At 33.5% G+C, this 21,249-nt stretch overlaps 1 protein-coding gene across 2 annotated transcripts in view; it reads left to right on the top strand.

Moving 5' to 3' along the window:
- The window catches only part of LOC125078018, a 144,729-nt gene that overhangs the window by 71,588 nt on the left and 51,892 nt on the right, over positions 1 to 21,249 (top strand). For both annotated transcript variants that reach the window (XM_047690164.1, XM_047690165.1), the window contains exon 3: positions 8,233 to 8,281. The gene's annotated coding sequence lies outside the window, so the exon portion shown is untranslated. The remainder of the gene's footprint in view (positions 1 to 8,232; positions 8,282 to 21,249) is intronic.

Raw genomic sequence — 21,249 nt, 5'->3', positions numbered from 1 at the left:
CCCTCGTGAATCGATCATATCGAAACAATAAAAGTGTCTAGTTGTTATGAATATTAGACAATGGTTCGACATTTAATCGATTGGTGAATTTATCAGTGGACATTTTGAGTTCAGTGTCAATCTATGACCCTCTGATGGTTAATTGTTTTGTTATTCAGGTCACTGCAACTCAGTACGCGATCAAACACAATTGACACGCCACATGGAAGTCATTTCGCTTATCCATTAGTAAAGACAAAACCAAAAAAGATTTAGTACCTTTCTTCCTATGCTTTTGACCATTCTTGTTTTTCGGTTGGTTGCTGTTGATAACCATTGTATTGTTATTGATTTATTAAAAAGAGGTGCCGTGAGACACCTGGTTGGAACAAATGTTGATTAGATGTTGATAGATGACGCTATACAGAACAATCAAATGACAATGACAAAATTGTTACGAAAAATACCGTGGAATTAAAATAATAACAAAAAATAACCTTAAATCCATTATCCATATCATATAAAACGAAAGAGGAAGAGAGAAAAAGATCGCCTGGACGTCATAACGTTTTTTCCTTACGTGACGTTTTAATCCACTTCACTCTATTGTCGCGTAAAAGAACTTCGTTCCAAAACCTGGAAATTAGAAAAAAAACTGATATTGAATAGGCAGTAATCCTCTCTGGTAATTAAAACATGTACATGTACGTAAATCTAGGTTATAGAAAAAGAACACCAAAGGCACGATCGATGTATGTGAAAATGCGATTAATAGAAGAAAGAAAATTAAAAGAAATTAATTTTCGCATCTGTTTTATACGTATATAATTTGGTAATATTTTCCGTACTTTTTCTTTTAAAATTGCGGAAACAGAACACGTACGTAATCACCTCTGTGCCTGTACGCCTGTCGTCATGTCTGACATTTTTTCTCAATGGATATTAAGTTGAAAAAGAAATAATACCAGCGTATTATACTTATTACATTTTATGAGATATATAGAAAAAAAATTCAAAATATAATTCAAGAACCTAACGTTCATGCATCATATTATGTATTTTTTTAACGTGCTCTGTTATAGTATTTTGTATAACTTATTTGTTTAATTGGAATCGAACCAAGACCTTCGACGGAGGTTGGTTCGCTAACGAACTGGACGTTTGTCAAATATAACTCATTATGACTGTTGTAATAACTTCGAACGTAAATAAAGGCGTGGTGATCATTTAATGCTCAATAACAATCGGAAAGGCTATTAATACGACTAGTTGAAAAATCCTTCAGTTTAATGGACAGAGGTACACGTCAAACACTTAACATAAAAGTCTAACCCGATTGACATAACCTTAATTTCAATGAACTGTCTTATTTATTTGATATTCTTGACATATTTAGAATGTTATGGAAGGTATTAAAAAGGGGTTAATATTGTTAGAAGGCAAGAAAATGAAGATAAATAGTCTGCTGCTGAGCACTACAGGTCCAGCTCACTTTCTCTCTCTCTAATCCGATATATTCTGTGAACATCCCATTTTTAAATAGTTAAGTATACATAAACACTAATTAATTAAGTAATTTGATTTATAAAAAAAAACAAATTAAAATAAAAACAAAACAATTTATATGAAATTTATTTATCAGCGTCATATTAATTATACATAATCTATCAAATTGTTCATTTTCAACATAAATAATGTTAATCATAAATGTTGAAATATTTCCAATCAAATATTAATCGTAAGCAAAAAATATGCCGAAAAACGATGGTCGTAATAAATATCAATTTGACAAAGTCCCCGAATTTAATGGATGAAAAATTTTCGACGGCTGACGGGAGAGACGGCATGGTTGTTACACGGGTATTTTGTCACCCTCGGACGATAAACATCAATAATAATTTGTATCAACTTATCACTTGATTGGAGCAGCGCCCTTATATCCCACTTCCACCAACGGATACAAATTATTCACGACGGAAAGAAAGGAAATTACGAACCTCATTATGGAGGCTGCAAATATTACTTCTACTGATCCATGATATAAGCATTTATAGGATAATATTAATTAATATATCTTCAAAAATTGGACTCTGTTAATGTGTTATGTCAAGCCCAAAAGTATAATATATATTATTTTATAACCAATTGTGCTCCTAGCGTGATGATATCTGCTTAATAATATTGTATGGCATTTTTAAATTAGTAATCCTTTCAAATAAAATCCTTTTGGCATTTTAAGACAAAACGATATTCTTCAGATAAATCGCAATCATTAAAAAAATAAACGCAGAAAATTTGTCGAAAATTTCGAATCGCAACAGCCCCAAACATTATAGCAAGTTTATTTCTTCATTTACTGCAAAGCTCAAGTGATATATTAATTATTAAACTAGCTAGATAGATTGTATGTTTTAAATATCTCGCATACAATGCAATACCTTTAAATGAGAATGGTATCGTTAAAATCAGACTTCAAACTTCTACCAAATACACATTTCCGTTAAAACCTTTAGGAGAGACTTTAGCTAAATGAGTAATTTTGGTTTAATTTTCATCAAAAATCGATATACAGGCTTTGTAATGTAATAGTGAAATAATCGTATTGAATTATGTATTTTCATATCAGGTGTTCGATCGAAGTAATGTAATTATTTATGCTTAACATTACACGACGTTGACGCCATACAAATAACTCATAAGTAACACGGCACTGAATCTATACATTAATTGAAGACGGCAAACTAATTTGAATAAAGCGATATAATATATTATGTTAAGTTATATAAATATGGCACATTTGATATATTGAATAATTAGTTGATATCATTATATTTAATACAATTGATGAAGAATAATACATATATTCCTACCCCTTCTTCTCGGTAGGTACGAAATTCCGTACCTGAGGTCTATTTTCATTCAATGTAATCGAGGTATATTATGTTTATTTACACTACATTTTGAGCATCGCTAAAATTTAAATAACGAATTGGCTCAATATCACCGAAGCCACGAAAAGCGCGTGTCATCATTAATCTTCCAGACGATTAACACGACATCCTTAATTAATAACGAACATATAGGATCGGTATTCAGAAATTTAATTTCGTACACGTATTACCCTCACAAAAATAACAATTGAATTACGAGACATCCTCTGAAGTTTTGTTAAGAAATTCTTAATGGCCTGTATGTACGCCATACTTTGTTATAATTAAGAGATTAAAAGATTCTAATGACTATTATGCAATGTATGACATGCTGCATTTGCTAATAATTGCTATAATGTGCGCCACGAACAGATCCTGCTTAGTATCTTTATTGATAATACAAGACTATTTCAATTAACTACTCCCATATTTTTTCATTTTACTTTCAAAGTTCTGATAACAAGATATTCGAAATTTAAAATGACTTGTTTTCGCGAATACATAGTGAATATATTCAAGTTCTCGACCATTGATATCGCGACAGTTTGATGTTGATATGATAAATTGTTGTTGATATGCTTTTATTCTTCTTGTTGCGTATGTACAAATACACTTTGGAGGAAATTGATGGAATAAGCTCCTTAAAAGAAGAACGTAAATTGGCCCATTTACGGACCATTACTGTACTTGAAATAAAACTAGTTTTTTAACGGATTTAATCGCGTATATTAATTATTTTATTTTAACATCCCGACGTTTCGAGCACTTTGCAGTGTTCGTGGTCACGGGCAGACTAAGGTGACATTTGTCTGTTCGAATTAAAAAGAAATATTATTTACAACTACCGCCAACGATTTCTTAATTGGTATCTTGAGTAGCGTTCCGGTTGCACGCAGAAGGCACTAACTGTATCTTTAGGTCTTGCAGTCTGTTGGATTTGGGATTTAAAATTTTTAATAAGTGGATCCCAAGTGTTAGAAAGTCTCCAACCATCTTCTCTATTGAAGTTCGGATGTTTTTGAATTTCAATAGCCTCACGTATCATTCTAGGAATGAATCTGTGTTCTCTAGCGAGGATCTGTGGTTTATCAAATCGAATAAAATGGTTGGGTTTATCCAGAGCATGTTCACAGACTGCAGACTTTGAAGAACGCCTTATTTTTGACATCTCCTATATGTTCCTTGACCCTAGTACCGATGCTTCTCTTTGTTTGACCTATGTAAGATAAACCACACTCACATTCGAGTTTATATACTCCCGCAGTTTGTAAACGTCGGGATGTTAAAATAAAATAATTAATATACGCGATTAAATCCGTTAAAAAACTAGTTTTATTTCAATGTGTAATAATCGCGAAAATCTAAGACAACATTATTACTGTACTTTTTATTTTTATATATTTTATAAACTATCAATTAAAAAAAAACACTATGATAGTTCAATGGTATTCAGACGGATATGAACCCGCGATAATATTAATTACTAAATAGATTCGCTTATTCCGCTACAGACTTAACGATATTACCGAAGAAATAACAAGCAATAAAAAGCAATTTGTAAAACGTATCAGACAGTAATTAAAGTTTCTCGTTAGTTTTTAATTGTTTAATTGTTAATAATTTCGACCTTCGATATCGAGAGTGTATTAAACGTAACGGTATATTTTTGTTATGTATATATCAAATAATAAAATTGTGTTGATATAGCTCAAAAGGTATGGATTACAGGTTCAAACCTGAGCTAGTACCATTAAATCCAATCAATATCTTGTGCTCAGCGGTGAAGAACAACATCTTGAGGACCTGTAAGTGTCTCATAAAATTCTGTTAAATATTATGTATCCACCAACCTGTATTAGAACAGTGTGGTGTAATAAATTCAAAATTTTCTCCTCAAGAGGAAAAAAAGCACGTGCCGAGACTGTATCAACAGTAAAATATATTTTACGGCCAAATAGCATTATCTAAACGAATTAAAAAGTTACTCCTCTAAATACTTTGAACACAACAATGGAATACTTGCATAGTTATTACGATAATAGATTATAAACTCCCTCGTGGTGTGATCTATTTCTTTATTTTAATACGCGACGTACACGCGACTCCTGTTAATCCACACTAGTGCAATATTAATGATATATTATAATGAACTTTATTTCCTACTGCCGAGGGAAATTAAAGTTGATTCATTGAATACACTCTTGTATCTATTTTATAAAGTTTTGTGTTTAAATAATTTCATATAAATTTTAATTATGTCTTTGCCTTTTTATATTTTAAGCCCGCCTTGATGGGCTCCACCCACTCTTCATATTGTATTGTACCGGCAAGCAGCAATACTTGGTATTTTTCTGTTTTGGTTTGAAGGGTGAGTCGGGTGGTGTACGACGTATTGACAATGTAAGAAATGGTTCAATCTTACGGGGCTAACGGTGGTGACCACTAACGATCAAGTGGTCCATTTACTTAATTTATTTTATTTCATATAAAATAAATTAATTTAAAATTAATTATCTTTCAAAAAAAAATCTCGAAATGTATCGATATCAATACGCGCTATGATAAAATCGTCTTGCTAAAAATTAATGAATGGAATACAAATATATTAAATGCTTATTCGGAAAAGTTAGTGCTTGCCTGAATTTACACCTGAGACCGTTTGATATGGGTCGGCATTTTCTCACAACTGGCCTGTCTGGGCTTAAATTTATCACCTAACTCGAAATGGAAGGCAATTCTTCAGTTTCACAAGGTGTGGGACGACTCTTTAAAATAACAAGGTTTTCTTGAGAAAATATCTATTTAATTGTTTACAATGAATTGCACATCAATGTCACATATATACGTACACAGTATATCTTTATTTGGCCTTATTAGTAAACTATATAGTTTTTTATTGTATGGTTTTCTTCTATCCAAAAATTATGTCAAAAGTATTGCATTAAAATTAATTTAGATCTGAACTATAAATGAAATTATGAATTCATAGAGCGTATGGACTTCCAAGTGTTTTATTTTGTTCATAAAATAAATTCTCCACGAACAAATCTTTGATCTTTAATTTAAATTTTTTTCTTATTGGTAAGATTTAATATTGTTTTCTTCGCTGAAAACTATTTAAAAAGTAACAAAGTTCATTAAATTGCAAGCATTAACTTTACTTGTCTTTTTGTAAGATGCCTTTAGTAAAGTATATTTTAATTTTGGATGATTATTGTGATATAAAAGATATGTTTGAAATATACCTTTTTTGTGATACGCAAACGGACGGGAAAATTGCCATTTGATTAACGCCGTATGAAATTACAAACATTTCTTACATAACCAATACTACAGCACCAGCACCACTAATCTTGGGAAACGAAATTTTATCTCCCTTGTACCTGTAGTTACACTTTCAATCATCCTTACTAAGTAGCACTACTTGCTGTTTTGCGATAGAATATCTGATGAGTGGGTGATATCGATCCAGACAGGCTTGCCCAAAGCCCTACCACCAAGTACATACTGTGACATAACCAAATTCCCAAACACACCTGTCTAACCTTGGGATATTACACAGAGACCTACATTCTAATAACCTTTTAACAAAACGAAATGTAGTTCAGCATTCGCGAGAAAACATTTCGTCGATCGGTGGTCGTCTTTGCATAATAATAGCACAATGAGTCGATTCGTACAACGAGCGACATTTGAAAATTTAGCTATTGCAATATAGCTTTTAAATTATAGGCTGTAAAGGTTAGAAATCATACATTCTTGAACGTTTCGCTGTACGAGACCGTCGGTTACAAAACGGCTAGTAACACCTCCGAAGCCGCCCTCTTGCCTCTCATGAATTATTCGGTTCTGCGAGTTGTGACACTGCGCTTGCCGAACAAGCCCCTACGGACCTATTGCTCCCATCATGCTTTAACTCAAAGGCGACTTCAATCATATCACCGCAATCTGTTCCAGAGTATATCCAGAGGAATTGATCAAAATAACAAAACTTTGATTAAAACTTTAATTAAGGTCATCATGTAAAAATTTACCATATAGAAATAAATTAACATTAATCCATTTTAAAATTTACATTTAATACCCTTGGTCCTTGGTTTAATAGAGCAAAAACTTTTCCATGACACCCCCCTTGGTGCCTCCACTGGCGCCAAGAGGGCTAGTTCATTTTTCGCTTTGAGAATCGAAATTGCGATTCAACAAAGAAATGGTGTTAGCATTTCGCCATGCATAATTTGTATTATGATTAGTCTTTACAAAAAAATAATATTTATTATTTAAATAAGACAGACAAGAACAGAAAAAGTTTTATAATTAAACATTACCAACTTTTCCAACGAAGTTCGAGTCATATTCTATTAAGAATAAAGTAATATCAACCCTACTATCGACGTCACAAGTAGATCAAGCTGAAAAATAAATGCCTCGTCAATTTGAAACGGGGTTGAATGAACATCCAATGTAGGTAGGCACCCTCCACAGTTCAGTCACACGAATCATTAGATTAATTTTCTTGGAACAACCCTCTTATGTACGTTAAGCTGAAGGAGACTCGATGAAATAATAGATAAGGCCTATATAATATATCTTTACATGAAGATATTACTGTCCGATAGTTTTTAATAGTGACTTTGACTGACCTTGGCATCCTTACTTAAGAATTTTTATTGCATGTTTAAAAGCAGATTCACACGATTCCATTGTAGTTGACCAGTATTTGTGTCTCAGGAAAATTTTTAGAAAGAATACAATTATAAAAAATTTTAATGAACTTCAAATAAAAGATGACGATTTGTGTTTTTTTGTGTTTGTGTGTTGTGATATTTGTTGATTCAATTATTATTTCAAGTTAACATTAACAGCCTATAAATTTCCCACAGCTGGGCTAAAGCATCCTCTCCCGTTGAGGAAAAGGTTTTGGAGCAGATTCCACCACGCTGCTCCGATGCGAGTTGGTGGATACACATACGACAGAATTTCGTTTAAATGCAGGTTTCCTCACGATGTTGCTTGCCTGGGCTTGAACCCGAAATCATCGGTTAAGATGCACGTATTCTATCCACTGGGCCATCTCGGTTCTTAAATTTAAAGTTTGTTCAGACAATATGTCAAATCAATTTTAATTTATCGCTAGTTCGTATCAAATTATTTGACAGTTTTTTTATTTATTTCTAAAATAAATATAATAATCGACTTTATAATATAATAACAAGTACGTTTTTATTAGTCTGTATAACATTTCATATTTAATAATTCTTTGTTTTCATTTTAAAAAGCACAAGAAACTAAATATTTTTCTAAGAGAAATCTCCTTTCCTTGCAGAATTTCAACGTTCGCGAGGGCAGTCTACTGAAGTGCTACTCGAGGAAACGTAAGTTGATTTACCTAACTAGCTTATTTTTTAAGAAAACCGAGCCGACTGAGAGTATTATAATTTAAATATTTAATATTAAAACTTGCTTTATTTATAACTATATCATGTATGTATAACACTTAAATATGTAACTTATTAAGAAGCTATTATCTTCGTCGATTAAGTACGTAAGCGATATAGCATACTAATAAACTAGAAAAAAAAAAAACAATTTTTCTTTTAAAGAACGTTTTCTCAAAAGCATGGTAAGTGGTCACCACAAACTATAGATATTGACGCTGTAAGATTTTTTTTCATCACATTAGCAGCCTGTAAATTTTCCACTGCTGGGCTAAGGCCTCCTCTCCACACATGTGGCAGAATTTCGTTGAAATTGGACACATGCAGGTTACCTCACGATGTTTTCCTTCACCGCCGAGCACGAGATGAATTATAAACACAAATTAAGCACATGAAAATTCAGTGGTGTGCCTGGGTTTGAACCCGAAATCATCGGCTCAGATGCACGCATTGTCCCATCTCGGCTCTTTTGTGTAAGAGATAATAATCATTTTTTATATCGCACCACTTCGCCATCAACCTTAGGAGCTTAGATGTTATGTCCCCTTTGCCTGCAGTTACACGGTCTCACTTACCCTTCAAACCGGAACAATAATACCAAGTATTGCTGTTTAGCGGCAGAATTTCTGATGAGTGACAGGTCCCAGACGGGCTTGCAAACCCCCAAAGTAAATAATAAACATTATTAAAAAAAAACAAGTGACATTAAATGCACACTTACAATTTTCGAAATAAACTTGTTAATAATAAATAATATATAATGTTAATAGCTAAAAGGACGTGGAGGGGATTAGTTATACATCGGCTTCTTTCAAATATCTAATTGATTAATATTAACAAGTATGTAGGTAAATTAGTTTTCCACTAAACGCCCACTAAACATTGTTTACAAGAAAAGGTCTATATTTCAAATAGAGTTAAATATATAACAGTTTTCTTAAATACATGTTTCCACTGGCCATACAAAATTTCAATATTGTCAGTGGTAATGGCGCCAGGCATTAACCGCGCTCCTGATATATAATAGCAATAATGGCGGCGCATTCCGGGAAATATAATCTCTTTCAATATTGCTATAAAAGCCCGCGACCAGGTTTAATTAAACGTTTAAATACTGATTAAAAATACATTCGGGGAATATTCGAGAGCTCTCTTTATAATGCCATGTTAATGAATTTAGCGCCGTACTATTTTTCACGTTTATTCTTACAACTATTGCTCGTCGCGACTTTGCTCGCGGACAGTGAAAAGTATATCTCACTGCGTTTTCAATGCGACACGTTTGTCTTACGGAAATAAATACTTATGAAATCGTTTGTCCTGACCGAATATCAACGTACGTCTTGGACTGTGGAGTGTAGAAAGCTGAAATTTGAAATATTAATTTATTTAAATAAATGACAGATATCTTGTTATGTTGTAATTATACTTAATTGGACGAAATCAAAGACCAAAGAATACAAGGCTTAAATTAAAACGTAAATCTAGTAAAATCCATTCTTAAGGCACATCACCGTTACGAAAACGTAGAATCAGCTGCTTAAAGGCCGGCAACACATCTGCTAGCCGCCCAGTATTGCAGACGTCCATGGGCGGTGATCGTCACTTTCCATCAGGTGAGCCTCCTGCCCGTTTGCCACCAAAACCATAAAAAAGATGACTTACTTGAGTGTACTTCAATTACTCGTCCGCCGAATAATATTAAAGTATCTAGTCTTTGTAGAAGTTTACGAACAGACGGTCATCTCAAATTTTGTTTTATATACATATAAATTCCAGTTTAATCGTTTAATTTGTTTAATTACAATATATTATGTTACATTACCTATAATATTATCACAATATAAGTTTATATATTTTGGCTGGGTTCGGTTTTATTCATTAATATTCGTTTTTTCAAATATCAAATATTTACTTCGCCGGCTATCTTTTTTCCCGTTTGTTATTAGCAATTGCGAATTGTAAATAAAACTGGTGGAAAATATTCAAATAGAGAATTTGATTTTCATTCTCATAAATTAATTTTCTGCAAACGTAGTATTATAGAGAGTATATTTGAACGATTTTATCGCCTCACTAATAAACATTGTATATCGATTTAATGCGCCGTGTTGATAAATGTTTTATCTTCCTCTCTCGAATGTTAAATTACTGATGACAGAGTGAGATAGATTGATGTGTACTGTATGAGGATTAGTTAGAGTGTTTAGTTTTAAGTAAATTGTAACCACATCATGTTTGAATTCATATTAAACTGTAGATGTATTCACTCAAATAGGTGGGGCGTTAAATTTAATTGGTATTTTAATAAAATAAACTTAACAAAAGTAATCTAAGGATTGTAGAGTCAACAAAAGTCGTCTCAAACACACAAAGACATCTTGTAATCAAAAAAACTCACTCATACTAGTACAATCCGATAATAGTTTAACGTGAGCGCCTTCGAGAGTGTATGTGATGTGGGTAAAAAATCTATTTGTTAACATGTTCAAAAAACAAAGGCTGACCGAACCGAAGAATTGGCTAATGTAATTAAGTTGTGGAAAGTTGAAAGGTTGCTGTCAATATTATCCAAACGGGCGGAAGGATTAATAGATTAGGGTAAACAGCATAAAGAGCCTTTTGTATTCTAAATTAAATGTCACCCAGCGTCATTATTCAGGCTCCGTGACACGCACACGATCGCTGGCAGGCAGCGACCACGGTACGCGTTTACATGTTACGATTTTAGTTATAATGTGCTTTGCTTAATTACAAAAACCACAAGCTTTAAATCAACCGTTTAATTAACTCTAACATAAAATATGTAATTTTTTTTCAATAAAAATTATAATATAGAATATTTTTAATTCGATACGAACAAAATATCAATGCCAAAATTGTAAAAAAGCAAATTTTTTATTTGGTTGGATTTTGTACATAGTCAATTCGGTTTCGATTTAACAGTTGATCAACCAAAATTCTCACGATGTGAATATGAAAATTATAAATGAAAGTATGAATAAACCTTTTAATTATACGTAAAATTTTTGACATACTGTATATTTATTTTTCAATAATATTTTCGAATAGTATTAATTTACATTTGATATTTTTTAGGCAATAAAGATTTTTATATTCATTAAAAACATATAACTTCTATTCAAGATTTTCATCTGTAAATGTCGACAAATTAATAGTAATTTCATTATATCGGAATTAATATCCCATCACATGTAAAAGACGTTTTCAGCCATTAATTATATTTGTAACGGCTGTCGAAGATGCCTCCGAGACAAACTTTACATTGTAGTATAATTTAATTGAATTACAATCACGCTACCAATGTAACATCAACTAAAATAAACAAGAAATTTTGTATTTCAAATAAATTATTATTGATCGAGATGTGCAGTAAAAAGAAAGCTTCGTACATAACTGAAGATCACAGCTTCAAATCCGTATAAGCACTAGTGACGTAAATGCTGAATGAAAAGCTGGTTGATTTTTATGCATAAAATTTGTTTAAAATTATTATTGGCTTAGTTCAACTTCGTATTTTTCAATAAAACCCAACAGGTTAAAAAATATATGTAATATTTTTTGATAAAATACACTTATTTTTATAAAAAGGTGTAGATATAAATAATACCGGACGCGTCGATTATAAGTCGCTGACTCAGACTTCGTCGCGTCCGCTCCATAATAATATTACATTCCTCGATAAATAATGTAGTATAAACAATAAATAAATCTTCCATTGCTAGGATAAGGCCTCCTCCTTTTAAGGAAAAGCACTGCAGCTTATTTTGCTACGCTTTTTACGCTTGAACCCGCATCATTGGTAAGATTCACATATTCTAACCATTGGGTTATAACGATAAAAGAAACAATCTTGGTGGTAGGGCTTTGTCCTAGTCCGTCTGGGTAGGTACAGCCGACTCATCATATAATCTACCGCCAAGCAACAATACTTAGTACTGATGTGTTCCGGTTTGAAGAGTAAGTAAGCCAGTGTAACTATAGCCACGAGAGACATAACATCTTAGTTCCCAAGATCGGTGGAGCATTGGCGGTCTAAGGATTTTTTAAAGTGTCATTTCTGTGGGCGTTGGTAACCACTTACCACGGTGGTCCGTCCATCCTGTGCCATAAAAAATAGATAATATTAATATTCTAAACAGTAACGGAATTTAGTAGTATTGTATTTTGCTCAAATAGAAAGGGGACTTTAGATGTAGGGTAATGCAAAATTCATATTTTCACACCCTCCGCGCCAATGGGACCACTTTAGTTTGCGGGCAGCGACATCACCACAAAAACCCTTTGACAGTCGTTAATATTTTAAATAACTTAATTACGTTTATGATATTTACTCATTGCTTAACATGTCTGAATTAGTATGTAAGGCTGGAGAAATGTGCTGGCTTTATTGAGTTATAAAATTAAATAATTCACAATAATAAGGTAGATGAAATAAAGGTAATATTTGTAAGGTGCTTTCAAATAATAATATATGAATAAGATGATACTATAAAGAGTTTTCCTGTGTTTGTGCACATACGTATTCACTAAAATATGACCTGCGTAGTTGGAATCCTTGGGATTGGCTGCTGAATTCGATCAGGACGTGATCATCATCAACGAGACTTAAATGAGACTTCACAGTTCAAATGTCAAGACCGTTATTTACTAAATGTTAAATCAGTTAGCTTTAAGTAAGACACAATTAACCGTTTATTAAGAGACTTACATGGGTTCTTAAACATCTATGAGAGCCATCATTTTGTTTTACATGTGTAAACATTAATCAATGCAAGTTTTTAAGGAATTATTATGTGAACTAGTGTACACTAGTTCAAAATTAAAATTAATATATGCTCTATCCAAATCACCCCTGCATGCAATTTTAAAACTTAATTTTACAAGATGAATTTAATTTTTAGAAATCACACACTCGGAATGTTGATTCTAACACGAAGATAACAGCCAAGAAACTCATTGGTTATTGTTGACATTCAATTGAAATAGATCAGAATCGAACCTATAACATTCATATAGTATCTAGGCAGTTTGTACAGTCATAGTAAGAAAACCTTCGTCAGTTTTCAAATTCATTCCTTTATCAAATCGTGAACTCTTAGTACATTTTGAGACTAAAGCATTATTAAACAGAAAACTGCACATAAAATGAAACTAACATAGTATGATAACTAGGTTCAAAATAGTGTACATTGCGACGCAATATGTCATACTCAATCGGTAAAGCAGATTATTGCTCATACTGAGCACACGAAAATAGACCTTAAGGTGATGAACCTTTTCTTACCCCGACTGTACACTGATACGCAATTGAGACTCTAACATCTAAATACAGCTCAGAGAATAAATTATTAACTCAGAAGTATAAAAGTCAACTAGAATAGAGTTGAATGCAAATGGCAACCGCAGTCCACAACACAACTGATTGTTGTAGTTGTTGGCGACTTTGCGACGTGTATGGTTGACCCTTGATTAGAAGGCGACTGTCCCCAACATTTGTTACCCTAAGTTACACTTCTCTCAGCCATTTGTGTAATTTACAACTTCGGTTAAGCCTCCTTGGTGTAATTGCCTCAAATAATTTGTACGTTTCGAATGTTATGAATTATTTTTAATTAATTTCAGTTTCAATAATACAAATAAAATATTAATAATTCGATTAATTTTAACTACCATTATGATTATAAGTTTTTGTGTTGTCATATTAAAAAACATATTTAAATGTACCTACTTCTTATCGCCCGCGTATTCTATCGTACTTGTGGTTAGGTGTTACTCTGTATCCTTAACTGTACTCCTGACAACGAGTATAGATTTTTTTACTTAAGTCGTTAATGTTTACCAAACAAACAACAATATCCTTCATCGGAGTTCAAGCTTCTTCATAATGAATTTCATCTAATTCAGATAAATGGCAGACAGACAGACAGAGAGAGTCAAACTATTCAGACAGATTCCCTTCTATCCTCTTTTTTTAATTTAATAAAATGTAGTGACATCATTTAAAGTGTCACTAAAAGGAGTAATTTCTTAACGCAATAATACCTCCATTGTTTAAGATCAGCGAGGGCCCCTGAAGTTAACTGAAGGGTCTCAAAGAAGAGCTTTATAAGAATACTTTACTTAAAGTGAAAACCATTGTCCATAATTGAAGAAAAACAGGAGTATACGCCCTGCAGATAAGAAAGCATTGCGTTTGCGTAACAGACGTATTTTTTACAGTTATATGTATAAAGAATAAAGAATTTAAATAAAGGATCACGATTAAAATCCGACCAACCAAACTTTTGTTTATAAATCACTCTACCTTTATCGCTTAAATTTAAACTAATGCATTGATTTAGTTTGTTATCATACAAAGTTGCCAATTTCAATGTATTCTAATCCCATTTCGGGTTAAAGTAAACCGTGTTACACACACGTGACTCGAAAGAGTACATAACGTAGGTCGTGTCAGATGACCGGCCTTTTGGATTATGAGGCTTAACTTTTTAACAAGTCGGAAGATATTTAATAATGACGACCTCCGTGGTCGAGTAGTGTGTTCACCGGTTTTCATGATTACGCCACTCCGAGGGCCCGGGTTCGATTCTCGGCCGAGTCGATGTAGAAAAAGTTTGTTAGTTTTCTAAGTTATCTTGGGTCTGGGTGTTTGTGGTACCGTCGTTACTTCTAATTTCCATAACACAAGTGCTTTAGCTACTTACATTGGGATCAGTGTAATGTATGTGATGTTGTCCAATATTTATTATTATTTAACGAACAAATTACTATCTATACTAACATTATAAAAGCGAATGTTTCTCTGTCTGTTCACGCTTAAACTACTGAACCGATTTAAATAAAATTTGTTATAGTTTGTAATAGATCCCAAGGGAGGACATATGCTATTACATATGCTACATAGGCTATTATATTTAAATATGCCCTCGAGGGGGCAAAATGGGGGTAACGGTTCTATAGGTAAAGTTTTATAAATTACGCGCGCGTTTTGTATAATATATAAATTATATATTATTTATTATATAAATATACCAGATTCTGAAAACGGTTCAATACTTTAAACGAATCCCATACCATTGCATCGAGGAGTGAGACAAGGGGACGTTATTTCCCCCAAATTGTTCACTAATGCAATGGAGGACATGTTCAAGACGCTGAACTGGAAAGGGCGTGGCATCAACATCAATGGCGAGTACATCTCTCACTTGAGATTCGCAGATGACATCGTCATCATGGCAGAAACGCTGCAGGACCTACAACAGATGCTGAATGAGCTGGCTGATTCTTCTATGCGCATCGGCCTACGGATGAACTTGGATAAAACCAAGGTCATGTTCAATGAACATGTTCTACCGGAACCGATTGCGATACACGGTACCGTCCTCGAAGTTGTTCAAAAATATGTCTACCTCGGGCAGACATTGCGATTAGGTAGAAACAACTTTGAGGACGAGTTGAATAGAAGAATTCAGCTAGGTTGGGCAGCATTTGGGAAGTTACGACGAATCTTCACATCGTCGATCCCACAGTGCCTTAAGACGAAAGTCTTCAACCAGTGCGTCCTACCCGTCATGACATACGGAGCCGAAACGTGGACACTCACGACAAAGCTGGTCCACCGGGTTAAAGTCGCTCAGCGTGCTATGGAAAGGGCTATGCTCGGAGTATCTCTGAGGGATCGCATCAGAAATGAGGTGATCCGTCAGAGAACCAAGGTCATCGACATAGCCCACCGGATTAGTAAGCTGAAGTGGCAGTGGGCTGGCCATATTTGTCGTAGAACCGATAACCGTTGGGGAAAACGTGTTCTAGAGTGGAGACCGCGTCTCGGCAAACGTAGTGTAGGACGTCCTCAGGCTCAGTGGAGTGACGATTTGCGCAAGACGGCTGGCAGGAGCTGGATGCGAGTTGCCGAAGAAAGACCACAGTGGCGTGCATTTGGAGAGGCCTATGTCCAGCAGTGGACGAATGCGGGCTGATGTGTGTGTGTGTGTGTGTGTGCGTTTTGTATAATATATAAATTAATGAAATCGCTACTGCGCTTATGACTGGACAAACCCTTACTAGGCTTCGACTTATCCTCATGAGCATAAATAAACTGATCACGCATACTTCGCCTTCAAAGTAAGAAATTTCGAAATCCTTCCATTGTTTTGTTAACTACATGTTGTTTCTAGTTATTCGACGTTGAGGACTATTATGAAATACAAAACATACTTATAGTAATTTAATGCCTGTATGGGCGTATCTTTGCCTCATAAAGTCAGTTCGTACTAGTTCTCTTGCCTCGTCATATTGTATTTGAAACAAAAAATAAAAATACACAACATTTTTGATTTTCCCAAAATACTTTACTTAACAGTAAATTCAAATATAGAACACATTAAAACCGCGTAAGCTAATCTCTTACAATCTATTTTTATTTTATAAAACCTTTTTTTAAACTCATATTTGAACAAAGCACTAAAGTAAAGTCTTAAAGTAAACATATTTTACTTTGTGTTCATAACCACAAAATAAATACCTACGTGCATTGAGTGCTAAATACAAATAATGGCGACCAAACGCATGCGAACAGGATGTTATAACGAATAGGTGTGTAAAATGATAAAATAACAATTCTGTACGCGGTGACTCCCTCATCATCATTCGAAATTTAAAATTTACAAAATAAATGTTTATTTATTGAATTAATAAGCATTTCTTTAAAAAAGCTACCAAAGAATGTTGCCAGCCCTGAAAAAGATCGACGAATAATCATGAAAGGACTTTTTTCGTTCTACTACCAAACGTCAATACTTAGTATTTCCGTAACCCAGTTTTAATGATTGAATGAGCCATTGAAATGTCTCTTGTGATCGCAAAGTTGACAGTGTAGTGGCGGTGTAAGGAATAAGATGAATATAATTAATACAAAAATAGCTCTGTCTGTGTGTCTTGTTACAAAATTGCAATTAAGTTATATTTCCTTAAATGAGAATGTCTAACGGACCATCACCATGTAGCCTACTTGCTTTTATACCTCTCTGCTTAAAAAAAAGCTAAAATGGATACGCAATTTATAAAAGGCAATAAAATTCATAATACCAGTATGAGATACTCGATCAAAGTGAATCTATTACTTTATTAGCTGGCAAATAGCCAAAGAAAAAAAATAAAGTAGAACCAACTTGCCAGTAATGGTAAATATAACAATAAAGATTGTAATTTTTCATAATAAAAGTCAACCGTACGGAATTTCGTGATACCATCGAGAGAAAAAAAAACTATTTAGATTATCTCTTACACAAAGAAACATTCGTCAGTTCTTATAAAAATGAAATAATACTACACTCATGTGAAACACGAGGTAAACGTTCGAGTGGGTTGACACAGAATGTGCAAATATATTCCTCTCGGAACGAAATATTCTCGATCGCTAAAATAACACGGCTCACCGCGCACAACGCTCGAAGACGTATCTACTGCTTAGTTATCTTATAATTAATAAATTACAAAGTTAAGGCAAGATTAAAACGAAGTTTATCGTGATTTCGATTCGCTTTGCGTAACATATTAACAATGCAAGAGGATGTTTAGTGAATAAACATGTTTTAATTGTAACAATAATCGCTTTAAAATCTATTCTCGTAAACTAATCTCGCCTTGAGAATAGAGATTTACTTTTTTCACATCGCAGGGCGCTTGCCTAACGTCAATTATATGAGGAAACTCTAAGTACTGAATATATAACATCAGGTTTATACTGGTGTGATTAATTTTAAACATAATAGTGAGAATAGATGTAGGAGAGATTTGAAACTGCGGCGTTTATTGTACGTAAAATAACGTTATGAAAATATCTGTTTCTAGACGAAGACTTCTACCATTAATAAGAATTATAAGCTTAAGGTTTCAAGGTGTTTAACCGTCTTTGAGGTTGAAAAATAAAGCTGTAACTATTTCCTTGTGATATTTACGTTTTATACTACTTTTTGTTTTTCATGCATCTCAACTATTTCACTAATAGTTATTATATTTTTTTATTAACATACTAAGGCATCACAGTGAATACTTATTACATGTTTTCGATAACATATGAAAAACCAAAACAAAAAAACTCGTACTTGATTGTGTTTTAAAAAATGTTTTTTTATGTCCAATTCACACATGATAGAAATGACACTTAGTATTATTTTTTTCTTGGACTCGTCACACATTTACATTTAATCGACTTTAAAATCACAACGATAATCTACATCTATAGAGGTAACACTTCAAAAAAGGTTTTAATTAACGCAGAACTTCAACTAATAAATGAAACTTAAATACAAAAAGATACATTAAATTACATACTCGTTTCACAAATAAATGTTTATCGCGGGAGGAATACACGGCGAGCGGGGAGACAGTCGGGGGTCAGGGCGACAGGTTGAAAAAACGACAAACTATTCTAGGCGAATCTAGCACCCTTTCTGTATTTATATATATGTACATATATACACTTAATTATAAATAACGTATACGTGTAGGTATAAAAATATAGATGAATACCTGTTGTAATCCTTACTAGTATTTCTCGATGGAATATACATTCCAAACCTTAGATTTACGTCATAATAATCTAAAAAAAGACCTTTTAATAAAGTTTATTTTTATAATGCTGATAATAAATGTATACACTAGCACAATTTTTTTTAAAACATTGGATTGTAAATTGATAAATGCTAGTTCAAGTTTAAAAGGCATTTTTTTTTAATATGGGTAGGCGACCGTGCAAATGACCTGATGGTGAGTGGATCACCACTGTCCATTGGCATTGGCTCCGTAGGAACTTTTAACCATTCCCTACTTTACCAATGCGCCACCAACCATGAGAATTAAGATGTTAAATCCCTTATCCCGTAGTTACACGGGCTCAATCCATCAAACCGGAACAAAACATTTAAAGCATTACTACTAGGCGGTAGAAAATATATGATGAGTGGGTGGATACGCAGCAGGCTTGAACGAAGCTCTACCACCAAGTTATATTTAGTTTTAATTAAGAAATTAATAAAGTTACATTAATATAATGAGTGCAGTGCCGATTATTATCATTTAGTTAGTTTATTTCCTAGTACCATTTGGTTCGTTAATGTTAAGATCACATCAAGAGAACGTTACAAATAGTAATAACCATGCTTATTGCAATTGTTTACAAAATTCAAAGTGTGCTATCTCTAAGAAGCGCACTCAATTAGGTTAGAGCCCGCAATACCGTGAGAGTTTCTCACGTGCATTATATTACTTAAGAACAATTCGCACCTTGGGACTAACTATTATTCTAAGGCTACTCTAAGCCGGGTGTCTACTAAACTTGACAAATAGTGATAATTAATTAAGTTATAATTCGATAAGAGCGTGTCTCCACGTGTAAAGGCGTTGAAAACCTATAATTTATTAATAAACAACTATATCTAGACACGCGGTAGCGTGTCAGCCAAGTTCTAGTAACAGAACTGGCTAGTAGCACCGTGTGTAATATTACACGAACCATTTGGAGCCACTTTTGACCTCCTCATAACTCATAAACTATTTGTCATAAATGTGTCAAATTTGGCTCATATATTGAGACTCGCGAGATACATATGTGTTCCAAATTTCATAAACGCATCTCAAATGGTTATTTAGATATTAACGTCTAAAAATCGTCATTTTTATCACTGACTGACCTATAGATCAAAACTATATCCTACTTCCAGGTGACCTAGAAAGTTCAAATTTGGCATGCAGGTAGATAATTAGGCCAATATAAAGGAAAAAATCTGAAACTGGTAATTTTTTATCATTTTATTATAATTTTTCATTTTATTGGGTCTATAGGAACACTTATATACTTAGTTCCTGTAATAACTGTAATAATAAAAAAATGATGTAAGAACCAGCAATCAAAACTTATAACAGCCGGTCTTCAAGTGGATTTTAAGGTCTTCACGTGAATATATAACAAGTTGAATACCACCCTTAAGTTTTTTAAATCCAAATATTTCCGTTTTAGTACTTATGAGTATAGCCGACTTTCGTATTTATTACGTTATTAACTAGCATTTAGCGCACATCAATGGTGCCAAATAATTATACTTAAAAAAATAATAATAATAGGCATTTCGGTACATGGCGCGCGACGCGACGACGGAGCAGCGGGTTAGGAGCGTTGCGATTAAACCTTAACGCGGACGTGTCTGAGCGAGTGGCAACCGCGCTCATAAGAATTATTTCAATACCTTCCGATGGAAACTGCCTAGTCTATTCGACTGCATATTTTTTGTTTGAGTATACTAGTATACAACAATAAAAAAGGTTTCGTGAGATTGTAGTAGATTTTGTATATCGTAACTGGAATGATTTAAGTTTGTACTCTAGCGCTACAAACGGGGATCCTTATTGCTTGGAAGAACAGTATCGAGCAAGCATGCTGATGTCAGCAAAGGACTGATGAATGGGTCCAATGGAAAAATAGAGAAGGTACATTGGGGACGTCGATAACAGCAATAGCGCACGTAAAATAACAATTCAATTTAAACATAATTTAATTTGCGAACTAGAAGTCAAAACCAAGTTACAGATATTAAGTAATGTACATATATGTTCAAAGGAAATAATTCTCTATTTGCTTAGCATATTCTACTATTATATACAAATTACAAGGCCTTCGCCTTGACGGTGCTCTTTTCGACATAGGCTTCTCTATATTAAGTAGAGAGCAGGCTTACGTTGGCCTCTCTAGAGTTAAAACCTCAGATGGAGTACATCTTATCAATTTAGGTCCAATTCAAATCAAGACACAAGAGAGCTCTATTGTAGAGTACAACCGTCTGCGCACGTTATACCACCCCTACTTGGCCAAATTAAGTATAAAC

The sequence above is a fragment of the Vanessa atalanta genome, chromosome 4 (genome assembly GCF_905147765.1).
Source record: "Vanessa atalanta chromosome 4, ilVanAtal1.2, whole genome shotgun sequence".
NCBI lineage: Eukaryota > Metazoa > Arthropoda > Insecta > Lepidoptera > Nymphalidae > Vanessa > Vanessa atalanta.
The sequence above is the reverse complement of the archived record's forward strand: the minus strand, read 5'-3'. Positions and strand labels throughout refer to the sequence as shown.